The following is a 16740-nucleotide window of genomic DNA, read 5'->3' on the forward strand; positions in this document are numbered from 1 at the left end:
GTCCAAATCTAGGTTCTGCCATTTTACTCCTCGTGCACCTTTGGATGAGTTACTTAACCTGTCCGAGTTCTGATTTTTCTCTCTCCAAAAAAGCAGATTATGTGTACCTCATAGAGTTTTTCAGGGAATTAAATGAGAGAATGTCAGTAAAGCCCCTTGTACAATGTCTGGTACATATACTAGGAACTCAGTATGTGCCAGTTTCTCCCCCAGTGTCTTATCACTGACTGCATCGTAGGCACAAACTGAAGCTGTCTCCTGTTTTTAAAGACTTTGACCCCAAAGTTCTACTTTTAGTACTTTTATTAAATTTTGAAGTTGTATTAAAAAGAAACAATCCAAAGAACAGAAAACATTTTGTGGTTAAGGATGTTCACTGGGTTTGTTCATAGTAAAACAAAGAAAAAATATTCTGAGCCCCCCAAATGTAAGCAAATGTTATTTATTTAAAAAGACTTCCAGAAATAAAAATAAATTAAAAATGATATCCATGAGGATGTTTAATAACACAGTGATATGTTTACATTCTACTATTAAGGTAACAAAATTTATACATACAATTCTATATACAACTATCTTAATTGTTGAAAAAAATGTATCGAAACAATATTGAGATGAAAAACACCAAAATATTAATGATGGTTGATCTACCTTTGGGAAGAGGATTATGAGTTACTTTTTTAAAAACTTTCCTACCATGCACAAAACATGACTTTCATACTGAAAAAAACAAAATTTAATTTAACCACATACCAATTTTTTTTTTTTTTGAGATGGAGTCTTGCTCTGTCACCCAGGCTGGAGTGCAGTGCACAATCTCAGCTCACTGCAACCTCCGCTTCCCAGGTTCAAGCGATTCTCCTGCCTCAGCCTTCCGAGTAGCTGGGATTACAGGTGCATGCTACCACACCCGGCTAATTTTTGTATTTTTAGTAGAGGTGGGGTTTCACTATGTCTGCTAGGCTGGTCTCGGACTCCTGACCTCAAGTGATCCACCCACCTAGGCCTCCCAAAGTGCTGGGGGTACAGGTGTGAACCACCATGCCCGGCCACCGCAGACCAATTTTTAAGAGGCTCTTGAGGAATACTCTACAGCAACAAGAATGATCTACAACTATATGCAACAATATGATACATAGAGAATACCTCAATTTCTATAAAGTACAAACACAAGCAAAATAAATCTATGCTGTTAGTCATGGGGATAGTGATAACCCAGGGCAGGGGGTGGGTACTAGCTTTTACATCTGGCCTTATTTTGCACAATGTTATATTTGTGAAATTCACTGTGAGTGTGGGTTGGGGGTGGGGAGCAGTGACTAAAAAGGGGCACAAGAGGGCTTGTGGGATCTAGTAGTGCTCTGTTTCATGATCTGAGTGCCAGATATGCTTAGTCTGTGAAAATTTAGCATCCTTATTAATGGTGAAATTTTCTATATGTATGTTATACTTCAATAAAAAATTAAAAAATAGGATAGATAGATGATAGATACATAGATTATGAGCAGATGATAGAGATATAGATAAACAGATAGATTACAGATATACATAGATAGATAGCTATAGATAGATATACATACATACATAGATGATAATATACTGAATGAATGCACATCATCATTTGTTTCTTAGCTGGAGAGCCATCTTTAGAACAAAAAGACAAACTTGTTTTGACCACAAGATGGCAGCATTAGTTGCTTGGGAATCAAATTCCAGGGTGCTTCAGCACAAACATTTCAAGAACCAATTACGCAGTGGGTACATATGGACATAAAGACGGGAACAATAGACACTGGGGACTATAAGCGGGGAGGAAAAGGTTGAAAAATGACCTATTGGTTCCTGTGTTCACAACTTGGATGATGGGTTCAATCGTACTGTACTCCAAACCTCAGCATCATGCAATACATCCATGTAACAAACATGCACATGTAGCCCCCAAATCGAAAATAAAAGTTGAAAAAAAAAAGCAACATATATTTGTGTTAGTAGAAGATAATTTAGAGATTTTATACTCTGACCTTCTTTAATTTTCCAGATTAAAAAAAAATGCCATAGAAAGACTAGTTGCCCAAGGACGCACTGCTAGTTAGAAGATAACCTAGGCTGAAAACCCCGATTTCTGGGCTTGCTCTGCCACACTTAAAAACTCCTATTTTCAGCTATGGTTCCTTTCTATCCCACTGTGGAAGAGGAAGTTTATTAAGAAGAAGCACTCCTCCTTTTATAACTCCAGAAAACAGAAGTGTCAAACGGAATAGAAAATTCATGAGCAGAATTGGCAGTACTGACAGGCTGTAGCATGAAATTTCCTTATATGGACTTTTAAAAACATCACATGGCCAATTCTGCCTGGGCTCACTTAAGCTTCTACTTCCTTAGATGTAAAAGATAGACCCTGTGACCTCTCTGGGTTTTGTTTGTTCTCTCTCTCTCTCTCTCTCCTTCTCTCTCTTTCTTGTTTTGGGTTCATCCATATTTCATCATATAATTTTGCTTTTTATTTTCTTCTAAGGCAAGAAGTACTGAAGCCAGTTCTCAAAAAATTGAGTGCCAGCTATGCACAAAGAAGGCATAGCACTGTCACCAGAGACCCTCGAAGATCAGAATCACAAGGTGAGAAGGTCTAACTTAGCTTGATGTTTCCCTTTCCTCTGCTCTCTTTTGTAAAATTGCAATGCAGGAATTTTAATCTAAATCTTTTCTAAAGAACAGCTAAGCATTCCCTGGCATCACTTATATTTCATAAATGGCCAAGGTCATTCCTGACACCTAATAAGAAAACATGATTGTCAACTACTCTGCAGCCCACTGAGTCCAGACTCCAGCTACTCCCACTCTTACCCTTAGTCTTACTTCTTGTCACCGACAAGCTTAAAGGACACTGGCAGAAAAGCTTCTCAGAGGGAAAACACAGGTTACCAGAACTCTTGGTGGCTGAGAGAAAAGTTCTGGTTGATTTATTTTTCTGGGTAACCAAAAAAGGCTTCATTGTTTCAACTTTTGTGCTGAAAATCTTCTGTGTGCTCCTACTATGTTAGGAAGTAAGAGAACCTGGAGAACATAGTTGGAGCAGATGATTTCATGGATTTAGTCATTGTCTTGCACATCAATTACCATGTTCAAGGGATGAACATGGTAACTGAAATACAAGAGCTTTGGAAGTAGTCCAGTCCTTCATTTTACAAATTAGGGAACTGAGGCCCTGAGAAGGAAGTGAACTAGCCAAGGTAAGGTCACATGAGTCATAAAGCTGGGAAGGCAGAGAACTAGCTCCAGTGTGCTAGTTGGGAAGGAAAATAACCCCACTTAATTTGAAGGTCCTGGCTTGCTTAAATAGAAGTCATAAGTTTCCCTGTTCATCTAGTTCTTCTCTAAGTACCAGCCAGAATCCTACTGACAAAGTAAAAGATTGAAGCAGTTTTCTGAACCATTTGGACTGAAACCCCATTGCATAGCTATAGCCTTTAAATATATGTGGTGTGGCTATAAAGCAGTGTGACCAGTTTCCACAAACCACAGAATAAAACTGGGCACACTACTATATATTCATACTGTATGCTTTGGATTTTCCATGAATACAGGGGACAGGAAATCCAGAAATAGTCCCCAAACTTATTTTGAAACCAGTTTCTACCTCCACCTTCAACAAACCTTTTGCAAAAGGCCACGAAGGAGAAGCACGTTGACTTAGTCATGACATCACATCTGCTATCTTTTCTCTTGTGCGTATTTCATTATTTACTGGTACTAATACCAAGGCAAGTGTCAAAATGGACAAATGAAAGCAGGGGTAATAAGGAGATGAAAAATGAAAAACAGTCTGTATCTCAAAGAAAGATGGTGAAATAAACATGCACAAGATAAAAGATAAGATAAGAAGAAATGTGATGGTATGGGTAAGTCAATTTTGTTTCTCCTTAGTAGCCTTTTGTAAAAGAGCCTCAAGTGATTTGTGTGCATATTGAAGTTTGTGAGGCACAGATGTAGTAAAAATAACTCTGGATTCAGACTTGGAAAACCAGGTTTCTTTCCTTGCTTCTGCCACTTTGTGGTTTAATAAATTTATCCAAGTGACTTCCTTTCCCTGAGCTTCAGTTTTCTCATGAGTAAAATGAAAGATTCAACCAGAAGGCTTCTGAAGGTATTTAAGCCCCAAAGTTCTAGGATTCTAATTAGCAGTGAACACTTGACCTTGGATGCTTCCTTGCAAATATGAATAGCTCAACTTCCTTCAGATTAATGAAGTTTATGATTGAAAACCAGGTGGTAAAACATTGGTTTGTTGGATATTTCCAATTCCTCCTTTCAGATTGCCTCAACTCCACTGGCCCTTCCAGGCATTCTGAGATGAGGTGTTCATGATTGTCACCATTCCAGTTTTGCAAAGTGAGCCCGCATGAAACTACAGGAGAGGGTAGCTGTGCTGGTGGTGGGAAGAAACCAACATCTGAGGCTTTCCCCCCAGAGCTAGATTGAACAAAGGTAAATTCTCAAGGTAAAGAGAAATACAGACAAGTTCAGAAACTGATCCCAGTTCACCTGGCACTTCCTCTTCACAGGATCACTTAAGAATAAAGCATTAATTTTACCCTCAGTGTTGATTTTCCTCTTTCTGTTCTTCCATCTCTGAAATCAGGTCAAGTTGGCCCTACCACCATTTAACCATGGCAACAAGTTCCCATGTTTGGCCATGGCCTTATTTTTGTTTGCTTGTTTTTTAAAATTATTTTATTTTAAATTTTGTGGGTACATAGTAGATATATAGATTTATAGGGTATATGAGTTTTTTGATGCAGGCATGCAATGTGAAATAAGCACATCATGGAGAATAGGGTAGCCACAGATCCCACTTCTTGATGGAAGGAGTGGCAATGAATTTGTGGCCATTTAAAAAAAACCTGTATATTATCCAGGAGATAAATAGCACTGAAGGAACTCTCTTTATTCAATGCTAGATTGAAACATGTATACTGCCAGGGATTCCTTTTTCCCATCTAGCTTGGGGTTCACACAAGAAAGCAAGCTCAGCTCACATCATATCTTTGTTCACTGGATCTTAAAATTTTGGCCAAAAAGGAGAAAATAAGTGAGAACATAGAAAAAAAGTGTGCACACTCTCTCTCTGTCTCTCAATCTCTCTTTTTAAACGCCCTTTCCCCCTCTTTCTCTTTCTTGTTTTTCTAAGATCTAGATGAGCTAAACCACCCACTCTCTGTCTCCTTTCCCCTGAGCTGCACCCTGATCCCGCTCAAATTTTCAAGAGCTGTGGAATGGTGTCTTCCTGCACCAACCCACTGGGATCAGAAGGAATCAAAAGAGCAAACTATGCAGAAAAGAAGGGATCCAAGAGAGCCAAAAGAAAGCAAGGGTTTGTTTGCCTTAGACCAGTTCTATTTATATTTCCTATACTCCACCCTAGCAGGGTGGTCTAATTGTGTGGCTCTATGGACTCCAGAACTAAGCTTTATTTTTGATCCACACCAGAGCTCCTACTCTGAGCAGGAGGAGAGAATTTCAGTCCCGCATTTCTCTCCCTTTCCAGAGTTACTATGTGTGCCACTTAGCTAATATTTATTACTTACTCTGTGCCAAGCACTGTGCCAAATACTTTATAGCCATTATCCCATTTAAGCCTCACAGCAACTTTATGAGGTACATAAAATTATTCCTGATTACAGGTGAGAAAACCAAGACATGGTGAGCTGAAATAACTTGTTCTGGCTCACACTGTTAGTATAAAGTAGAACTTAGTTCAGAACCGAGGCAATCTGACCACAAAGCCTGTGGCAATCTCTCTGTATTTATCTCAGCTGAGCAAGAGGGACAATAGTATTTATCATAAAGCTATAAGAACAGTATATTTATAGTCAATAAGACTTTTGTTTAAGGGCTGCATGCAACTAACTGGTAAAAATAACCAGTATCGATAAAAGTAGATTTTTAAGAGAGGCTGGGTAATTATAATAATGACAGTTAACATTAACCAAAAGCTTAAAATGTGCCAGGAGCTAATGAAATATTTTATTAACATATATTAATAAAATTAATAAAATTAATTAATTAATTAACATATATTAATTTGTTAAATACAACAACCTAGGTCGGTAGTATCATTATTATATTTGATAATTGAGTAATATAGAGCATAGAGAAGGTAAGTAACTTGCCCACAATCAAACTCAAAGTAAAAGACGCAGCAAGGATTTAAACACAGGCAGCTAAACTTGGAAGTAAATGCTCTTATATTATGCAATACTGCCTCCCTTGATTGCATCTGCTCTTGAAAGTTGAAATTATAGACACTATTAATCTTTCTGGGAAGATGAAGGTATATAGCCTACCCTAGAAGTGCATAGTATTAAACACCTAAGAACTATTTTGGTCAAGGTCTTGCATCCTCACTGACAAGAGTTTTGTTTTATTTTGCTTTTTTATTAGTCTAGTAACAGTACTCGGCATGTAGCGGATGCTCAATAAACAATTTCATGATGGTATTATTTTATTCACTTAATCATATTCTATGAGGTTCAGGATCATGTGAACCAGCAAGCTAAATCAAAACAAATCATTTCTTTTCTGCTTAAATATGGTGAACATCATCAGTGCATGAGGCTGTGTACTAAGCATTCGTGGAGACACAAGATATAAAATCTGTCATTGATAGCTCCCCAAAAGACCTCATCTTATTATTTCTTGTATGTTTGCAGCACTACTCTTTTCCTCTAGGAAGATTATCTTTTTATATCTGATCTCCTAATTCTGGAGTTCTTAGGTTGTCACAAATTAGGTTTCTTTTCTTTTCTTTTTTTTTTTTTTTTTTTTGAGACAGAGTTTCACTGTTATCACCCAGGCTAGAGTACAGTGGTGCAATCTTGGCTCATTGCAACCTCCGCCTCCCGGATTTGAGCGATTTTCTTGCCTCAGCCTCCCGAGTAGCTGGGACTACAGGCATGTGCCACTACGCCCGGCTATTTTTTGTATTTTTAGTAGAGATGGGGTTTCACCATTTTGGCCAGGCTGGTGTCCAACTTCTGACCTCAGGTGATCTACCCGCCTCGGCCTCCCAAAGTGTTGGGATTACAGGCGTGAGCCACCGCGTCTGGCCCAGTTTTTTTTTGTTTGTTTTGTTTTCTTTACTCCTATCCCCACCACTTTTTAAGGTATGTTCCCTCCTATGTAGATGGCTCTCTGCCTTGCCATATTCCACAGACCATGCCTGGGGAGTTGCAGCTGCCAACCAGTTTGTTAGAGGAGTGAGGACAGAAACCTAACATGGCTGCAGCTTGCCTTTTCTTTCATATGGTACTTTCAATGAATGCCAACCCATCGGCCTATCACATCAAGTACAAATCTTTCTGATTTTTCAGTTCATTTATATCTGGCCCCACCCTAATTCACCAACCCCATTTCTCCCTGCTCCTATATAAAGATCTTCTGTCAGGCAGGCAGGCCTCTGTCACCAGAAATTACTTCATGCTCATTTCCACCCTCTTGTGATTGTTCACTCAATTTTTCCTTCTTCCTGCTACCATTAGCACTTGTACCAACTCAAGCTAACACTTGGTGGTATTCTTGTAATAAGCACTCATTATTTCATGTATCAACTTGGAGTTCCCAACTATATTGTCAATGCCGCTAAAACTCATGCTATCCTGCTGTAGCACCCTTGGTTCCTTTATGTCACCAACATCTACTATCCTCTCAAGCCTAGCTTTTCATTTAAGTCAGCTGGTGTCTTTGGTGTAAGGTGTCTACTCCAGACTTACAAAATTGTTAATGAAAGGAAAGCATCACATATAGATTAAAAGAGAGGAAGGGTCTCAAATTAATAATCTAAACTCCTATGTCAAGTACCTAAAATAAGAACCAAATAAGCCTAGATTAAGCAAAAAGAAAGAAATAATGAAGAGGAGAAAAAAATGAAATTGGAAAAAAAATGGAAAAAAAGAAAAAAACAAAACCAATAGCTGGTCCTTTAGAAAGATAAATAAGATGGACAAATGTGTACCAAGACTGACAAAAAAGAGAAAACATACAGATTACTAATATCAAGAATGAAATAGAAGATATCACTATAGACCCTGCGGAAATCGAAAGGATAATAAGGGAATAGTATGAAAAACTCTAGCACATAAATTTGGCCACTCAGACTAAATGGACCACTTTCCTGGAAAACATAAAGTACCACAGTTTGCCTAATACAAAATATATCATTTGAATAATCCCATAACTAGTAATAATATTGAATTATTATTTTTATAACTCCAAAAAAACTTCCAAACCCAGAAAGTTTTACAGGAGAATTATACCAAATTTTAAAGAAGAATTAACACATTTCCACATAATCTCTTCCAGAAAATAAAAGGAGTATTTTCCAATTCATTTTGCAAAAGTAAAACTACCCTGGTAACAAAATAAAACAAAGATTGTTTTTAAAAAAGAGAAAAGAAACAGAAAGAAAGAGGAAAAGGAAGAAAACTACAGACCATTATCTTTCATGAATATAGATGTAAAAGTCCTTTAAAATATTAACAAATAAGGCTGGGCACGATGGTTCATGCCTATAATTCTAACACATTGGGAGGCTGAGGCAGTTGGATCCCTTGTACTCAGGAGACAGCCTGACCAACATGGTGAAATTCTCTCTTTAGAGGAAAAAATATGAAAACTATCCAGGCATGGTGGCATGTGTCTGTAGTCCAGCTCCTCCAGAGGCTGAGGTGGGAGGATCACTTGACCCCAGGAGGTTGAGGCTGCAGTAAGCTGTGATCATGCCACTGCACTCCAGTCTGGGCAACAGAGCGAGACCCTGTCTCGAAAAACGAATGAACAAACAAACAAAGTTAACAAATAAAATTCAGCAATGTAGAGAAAGAATTATACATCATGATCAGTGGGATTTACTCATGTTGTGATCATATGGGTAAACATAAAAGCCAGTATTATTGAACATTTTTGGTTTGTAACTCCTATTTTTTCCCTATATGATTTAAAAAGCAAGTAAATAAAATGATAATTATAAATCTATCTTAATGGGCACACAATTGTATAAAGATGCAATTTGTGACAATAACAACATAAAGGGGGCATGGAGCTATAAAGCAGCAGTGTGTGTGTGTGGTTTTAGATAAAGTCTCACTCTGTCGCCCAGGCTGGAGTACAATGGTATGATCAAAGCTCACTGTAGCCTGGAACTCCTGGGCTCAAGTGACCCTTCTGCCTCAGCCTCCCAAGTAACTGGGTTTATAGGCATGAGCCACCATGCCCAGCTTTTTATTTTTTGTAGAACGGGGTCTCCCTATGTTGCCCAAGCTGGTTTCAAATTCCTAGGCTCGAGTGATGTTCCTCACCAGCATTCCAAAGACAGCAGCTTTTTTAATACTACTGAAACTTAAGTTTTTGTTAATTCAAATCTGATTGCTATAGTTAAGGGGTTAATTGCAATCCCCAGAGTGACTACAACAAAACAACTTAAAAACATAGGGAAAAAGGAACAAGAAGGGAATCATAACACTAGGGGGAAAAAAAACAGTGAATCACACACACAAAAAAGGCAGTAATGGAAGCACTGAAGAAAAAAAGTTATAAGAAATGTAAAAGACAAAGCAAAATTATAGAAGTAAGCCTTTCCTTGTCAGTGGTTACTATAAATGTTAAGGGCTTAACTCTACAACTAAAAGATAAAATTGATAGAATGGATAAAAAACATGATCCTGTCTACATATGCTGTGTACAAGAGACTCACTTTAGATCCAAAAATTACTAATACATGCAACAGCTTATATGTGTTATTTGTGCAGATAAATGTGGGAATACTTGAAGTGTGCCTCGTCTTCTACCCCTCCTCACAAGACACCCAAATAACTTAAGCAGTCTCCCCACAAGGCTTTCACCCCACTCAACTCCACCCTATTCGCATTTAGATCTTGCATTTATGCTAAAGAGTCTACCTACCTACCTAGCAGGGATCAAAGCCATATCTCAAGGCTAGAATCTATGAATAGATTTCAGGTTTTAATATGAGGAAGAGACAGGGATAGGATTTGGAGTACTGGGGAAGGAGGAGTAGGGCAAAAGGACCTTTGCTACACCTATGATAAAATATACAATACACAGCCTGGGAAATAAAAAAAGGGCTCCTGGAATATGGCTGTACTTGTTTTTTCCTTTCTTTTCTTTTCTTTCTTTCTTTCTTTCTTTCTTTTTTTTTTTTTTTTTTTTTTTTTTTTTTTTTTTTTTTTTTTTTTGCACTTGCCCACACAGCTTTACAAATACATCAAGGAATAGGCACCTGGCTCTTTTTTCTAGTCTAGAAATGCTGATTCTTGTTTTCTGAGAAATGAGTGACTTTCTCTTCTCGTAAACAATAAAGCAAAGCTCTGCAAATTATCTGAAAGACAGCAAGGTTCTCCCTTGATTAATTTTCTTATTTCCCCTTGTTCTTCTTCCAAATGTGGAAAGCATGTGGTGTGCTTCAGTTTCAAATGAGAGCTGCTGGCTTGGATTCATGAAAGATTTTTCTTGTTACTTATTTTTTGCTTGAAGGAGAGGATTTCAGTTAAATTTTTTCCAATATTTTATTATGAAATATCAAAAGATATAGAAAATTTGAAAGAATTTTACAGTGAACATTTGTCTACCTATCACCTAGATTCTACAATATTCCATTGTATGGATGTACCACAGTTTATCACTTATTGAAGGATATTTGTGTTGTTTCCAACTTTTGGCAATTTTTCTTGTTACTTATTTCTTGTTTGAAGGAGAGGATTTTAGTTAAGTTTTTTCCAATATTTTTCCAATTTTCCAATTTTTGGCAATTATTAATAGAACCTCTATAGACATTGATGCCCAGAGTTTTTATGTATTATTATTTAGTATTTTATTTCCAACTTTAAAAAAGCAAACTCTGCAATGATTAGTATATTAGTATCATCCATTACTTAGATTTTCAGCATTATTCCTAAAACTACATAAAAAATACAAATGGAAAATGTAAGTCATAATTATTTAACAAAACAGCACTTCATCACAAAAGCTTGTAAAATTGCAAGAATGTCATTTTAAAATACTGGCACTTTAAGATAATGATAATCTCAAAACCCACAAAATTGTCAAATTTCCCTAAACTGCTAAGCAGAGAAGAAGCTGACTCTAATTAATAAGTTTAAAGAAAAATCAAATTTCATACTGAGATGCAAAGCTTAAATGTCTTCTTTCCTCACATCTATTTGATTTATAAAGAGGTAAACCGCACTATAGGAAAATATACCCTATTTTAAATCTGACATTGTCATTTTAAAAGCTGGCCCAATTAATTAGAAATACTTTTAATGGAGAGTCTCAAGTTTCCTGAGCAATCCATATTTAGAGAAATGGGAAAAGACCTTTACAGCCAGCACTCTCAGTCTTCACTGGAAGTAGCATCAACAAAAAAGTATTCAGTATGGTGGTCTTGTATTTTAAGTTCATGCTTTTGGGAATACATTCTCCGTTCTTCTTCAATGTAGGAACTGCAAAATATAACTACCATTACATGGTAATGGGAGTGAAAGAATATAGAGTCCTCATGTAAAAATTAAAACATACTTTTCTATTAGTCCTTCAAAAATAGACTTTCAAAATGTTTGATTCTCATAACCCCTTGCTATGAGTAGCTTGGTTACTCTTCACTTTGTAAATATAAGTGGGTTATACGAAGTTTGTTATCAACTGATCAAGATTTGGGGATTCAGTTATGGATGAAAACGGTCTCAATTTAACTTTTATTACTCCCATGATGAGAAGCAGGGTGTCTAGATAAAACCTTTTTATCAGCTAACTATATGAAAAGATAAACACTGTAATAATTCATGTGATACAAAATGGGCAAAAGCAAAAGGCTAGCTTCCCCCCCCCCGAAAGAAAAATTTCAGGCCTATGAAAAGGAAGGACAACAATATTAATTTTTAAAATTATATTTACTTAGAAGCATTTAGAATGTCAAACAAAACAGCTGCAACTTTTTGCAATTAAAAATTAGTATTTAGTAAACAAAACAACAGTTATTTTGTATAAGCTGCATCAGAGAGAACTGAAGATGAAAACACTGTCATCCCATATATAACTAATTTGTGCTGTGCACCAACATAAACCTGCTTTAAATTTCCATGCCAATTTGCAACCACTGTGCTGTAACAGGCAAGATTAGTGACTATTGAACATACCACCAGGATAGGGCTAGCTAACTACACATTTGGTAGTGTGCTAACTATTCCAAAATAGACACTGTATAGTTGTTAAATCTTACACAATATTACATTTCAATTTTTTTTTTAATTTAAAAGGAGTGAATTGTATACAGGGAGGTTAAATGCTTTGCAGACAAGAAAGAAAAAACTGCACTAGAACCAGCTTATTCATCATCATCTTCCTCCTCAACAATCATCCTCTTCATCTTCCTCCTCTTCATTCTTTTTCTTGCTTTTCTCAGCCCCGACGGCTTTCCTTTTTGCTGCATCAGGCTTTCCTTTAGCTCCGTGTGCAGTGAAATCCTTGTCATATTTTTCCTTCAGCTTTGCAGTCTTCCTTTCATATGGCTGCTTATCATCTGCAGCAGTGTTATTCCATATCTCTCCCAGTTTCTTTGCAACGTCACTAATGGATAGACTGCGATGTTATTTTTGATTTTTGGGCGGTACTCAGAACCGAACAAGACAAAGGCTCGAGAAGGCCTCTTGAGTGCATTGGGATCCTTGAACTTTTTTGTTTCCCTTTCAGTAGGGATTTAGGTTTCATTTCTCTTTTGTAACGGGCCTCACCGACTTTGCCACGTCTTCAAATTTTCCTTTCTTTTTTGCAGACAGGTTTCCACCTCTCTGAGCACTTCTTAGAAAACTCTGAGAAACTGACTGAATCTTCTGGGTGCTACTTTTTGTGCTCCTTCCTGGCAAGTTTGCACAAAGAATGCATATGATGACATTTTGCCTTTCAGCTTCTTAGGCTCTCCTTTGCCCATGTTTAGTTATTATTTCATCAGCAAGGCACAGAGTCGCCCAGTGCCCATCCAGCTCTCACTTGCCTAGGTGCTGTCTCTATGAAGCCAAATGTAATGCAATCCCATCTTATTTTTAACATCCCAAATTATTTAATATTTTTGTGGTGGGATTTTTAAAAATCAGTGGCTGTCTAGAATTCTACATAGATCAATTTATTTGTTCACTATGGAAGATTATATTTTCCAAGGATAGAGGTGACCATATCTCTTATCCCATATCCCACATGCTCTTTTGCAGTGTGACCTTGCCACTCCCCTATCAAGAGGTGCAGTCTAATTCTTTTCCCCTTGAATTTGGGCTGGCCTTAGTGACTTGTATTAATCAATAGAATGTGGTAGAAGTGACACTGAATGGATTCTGAGGCTAGGTCAGATACTGAGGCACAAAAGGCAATACAGCTTCCACCTGGTTCTCTTGGAATGCTCACTTCTGAACATTCCCATTTGTAGGTACTATGGTCAACAGTCTTCACTAAGTAGTCTTTGAGTTATCCCAGTTCATATGCCAGATATGTGAGTGAAGATGCTACCAGAGGCTTCCAGCCCACCAGATTTGAGTCATCCCCAGCTATTCAAGACATTCCAGCCACGGTCTCAGATACTATACAGCAGAGACAAGTCATTCTTGCTGCTTACTTAGGTTGTTGTGTGAACAGAAGTTTTCATTTCTCTGGAGTAAATACCCAGGAATGTGTTTAAAAAGAAAATTTCAACAAATTAGCGTAAAGATCTAATTGGATTTTGTTAGCAATTCACGAATTAGGGAACTTCTTCTATTTTTTTTTTTTTTTAAAGACAGGGTCTTGCTCTGTCGCCCAAGCTAGAGTGCAGTGGTGTGATGTCGGCTTACTGCAGCCCAGGTTCAAGTGATTCTCATGCCTTAGCCTCCGGAGTAGCTGGGATTACAGGAACATGCCGCCACACCTGGTTAGTTTTTGAATTTTTAGTGGAGCTGGGGTTTCACCATGTTGGCCAGACTGATCTCGAACTCCTGACCTCAAGTGATCTGCCCGCCTTGGCCTCCCAAAGTGCTAGGATTACAGGCGTGAACTACTGCACCCGGCCAAGGCAACATCTAATCTACAAGATAGAAAGGCACTCCACTGGGCACGGCAGAACAGTTGGTTTTTATAAGTTAGTTTAAGCAGAAACAAGAAAACTGATATCATAGTGTGAAAAGCAGATTGGTTAACATCAGGTTACTTCAGGTAACATTCCTTATAGGGTTAAAGCAGGGAAGGCTTCCTTATCATACCTGCTCAGGTTGACTGGGCCCCTTGGGATTGGTTGCTGTGAATCTCTTGTTCTTTTCAAAACTGGCCAGAGTTAAGTTCAGTTTGGTTACATGGCACTTAGTACAAGTGACTCAATTCTGCTTTGATCTGGTCTGTTGGGCCTAGTGCAGGAGCTCAGTCCAAAACAATGGCCTCCCTTAAATTCTATTTAACAAGTAGGATTACTCATTCATATGGCAAGTGTGCATTTAATTTTAAAAAAATGCCAAATTGGCCGGGTGCAGTGGCTCACGCCTGTAATCCCAGCACTTTGGGAGGCCGAGGTGGGCAGATCACGAGGTCAAGAGATCGAGACCATCCCGGCCAACATGGTGAAACCCCGTCTCTGCTAAAAATACAAAAATTAGCTGGGCGTGGTGGTGCACGCCTGTAGTCCCAGCTACTCGGGAGGCTAAGGCAGGAGAATCACGTGAACACAGCAGGCAGAGTTTGCAGTGAGCCGAGTTCGCACCACTGCATTCCAGCCTGGCGACAGAGTGAGACTCCGTGTCAAAAAAAAAAAAAAAAAAAGAAAATTAAAAAAAAAAAAGCCAAATTGTTTCCCAGGGTGGCTGTACAGTTCTATATTCCCACCAGTAATATATGAGAGGTCCTGTTGCTTTCAGTCTTCATCAGCACTTGGAATTGTCATTATTTTTAACTTTAGCTATTCTGATAGTGTTCAGTGATAGCTCATTGTGACTTTATTTGCATTTTGCTAATTGAGAATAATGCTGAAAATATTTTCATGTGCTTATTTTCCATCCATATATCTGCTTTAGTAAAATGTTTAAGATTTTACCTACTTTTAATTGGTTGTTTCAGACTGACTTTTAAAAATTCAAATCTGATAATGTCCAACATCCCCCCTGCCCCCAACATGACATGTATTCTTCATTTTCTTTCCCATTCTGTTTTTCTTTTTGATGTGCATTCACTGAGTTTTGAGAAATGCATATACCCATGTAAACCAAACCCCTATGAAGTGATACAACATGATCATCACCCTATAACGTCCCCTCCTATTCCCCCTTTCCAGCTATTTTCTGCCCCCAACCCTCTCAAATGTAATTCGTGTTCTAAATTTTTCCGCTGTAGATTTTTCCTGATTTAGAAATGTATATACATGAAATCATACAAAATGTACTCTTTTGTGTAAGACTTCTTAGCATAATGTTTTTGAGATTCATCCATCTTGCATGTATTAATAATGCATCCCTTTTTCTTGCTGAGTGGTATTCCATTGTATAAGTAAATCATAGTTTGTTTACCCATTATTCTGTTGATGAATACCTGAGCTGTCTCCACTTTGGGCTATTATGAATAAAGCTGATATGAACAATCATATTCAAGTCTTTTTCTGGGCATATGTTGTCATTTATCTTGGCTAAATACCTAGGAGGTGAATTGATGGATCACAAGATAGCTGTGTACATAAATTTATAAAAAACTGCCACAATTTTTCCAAAGTGTAGAAAAGTACTTCTATCATTCAAGATGCCTTTGGAATCTCTGACTCATGGGTTTCCTAGGAATAGAAGTGCCCTTTATTCTGGAAATTGTGGAGGTGGGATGATTCCCACCCCCTTCCTGTATCAGAATTGATTCAAGAATATGTGTGCCTCTCCTAGCAGCTCTGTTCTCACAGCTGTCAGCCCTGGTCAGGGAAAGGCGGGGATGTTTAATTATAATGTTCCTGACAGTTTCTGAGCAGACAGCCCAGTGCCTGCTGTGCCAACAGCTGAGCTTCGCCTGAAGCTGCCATGCTGAAGACTCACGTACCCGTATCTGGCTTTTCCTCTGTAGGCTTGCTTAATGGCAAACAAATCTCATGTTTCCACTTGCTCAGTGCTGGTCAGGTGCAGGTTGCAGGCACACTCCAGCTTAAGAGGCTTGCATTACTTTCCTCATCCTACCATTGGGTTAGCTGCCAGTGCATGATACAGCCCAGTAGAGCCCAAACTACCTAAGAATTCAGTCCTCGACATAACCCAGACTCTCAGAGTTCATCAGATTTGAACATACAGCCACTCACTGGTTCTACCGAAGTCCCTCTGGGATCCATTTATGTGTCTTCTGACTTGTTTCTCCTGTGGTTAATTAGGAGATCAGGGAAACAAAGATTCACTGAGAGATGGGGCACTCCTATATTTCCCTTTCCATAAATGCTCTTTACTTCTCCCCTGTATTAGACCGTTCTCACGCTGCTAATAAAGACATACCTAAGACTGGATAATTTATAAAGGAAAGAGGTTTAATGGACTCAGGGTCCAGCATGGCTGGGGAGGCCCAAGGAACTTACAGTCATGGCGGAAGGGGAAGCAAACACGTCCTTTTTCACATGACAGTAGCAAGGAGAAGTACAGAGCAAAAGGATGGAAAGCCCGTTATAAAACCATCAGATCTCGTGGGAACTCACTATCACGA

At 38.2% G+C, this 16740-nt stretch overlaps 1 pseudogene; it reads right to left on the reverse strand.

Moving 5' to 3' along the window:
* Positions 1 to 12419: 12419 nt before the first annotated feature.
* LOC139360670 (high mobility group protein B1 pseudogene) lies at positions 12420 to 13052 on the reverse strand (annotated as a pseudogene).
* Positions 13053 to 16740: the final 3688 nt, after the last annotated feature.

This window comes from Macaca nemestrina, chromosome X (assembly GCF_043159975.1).
Source record: "Macaca nemestrina isolate mMacNem1 chromosome X, mMacNem.hap1, whole genome shotgun sequence".
Taxonomy (NCBI): Eukaryota; Metazoa; Chordata; class Mammalia; order Primates; family Cercopithecidae; genus Macaca; species Macaca nemestrina.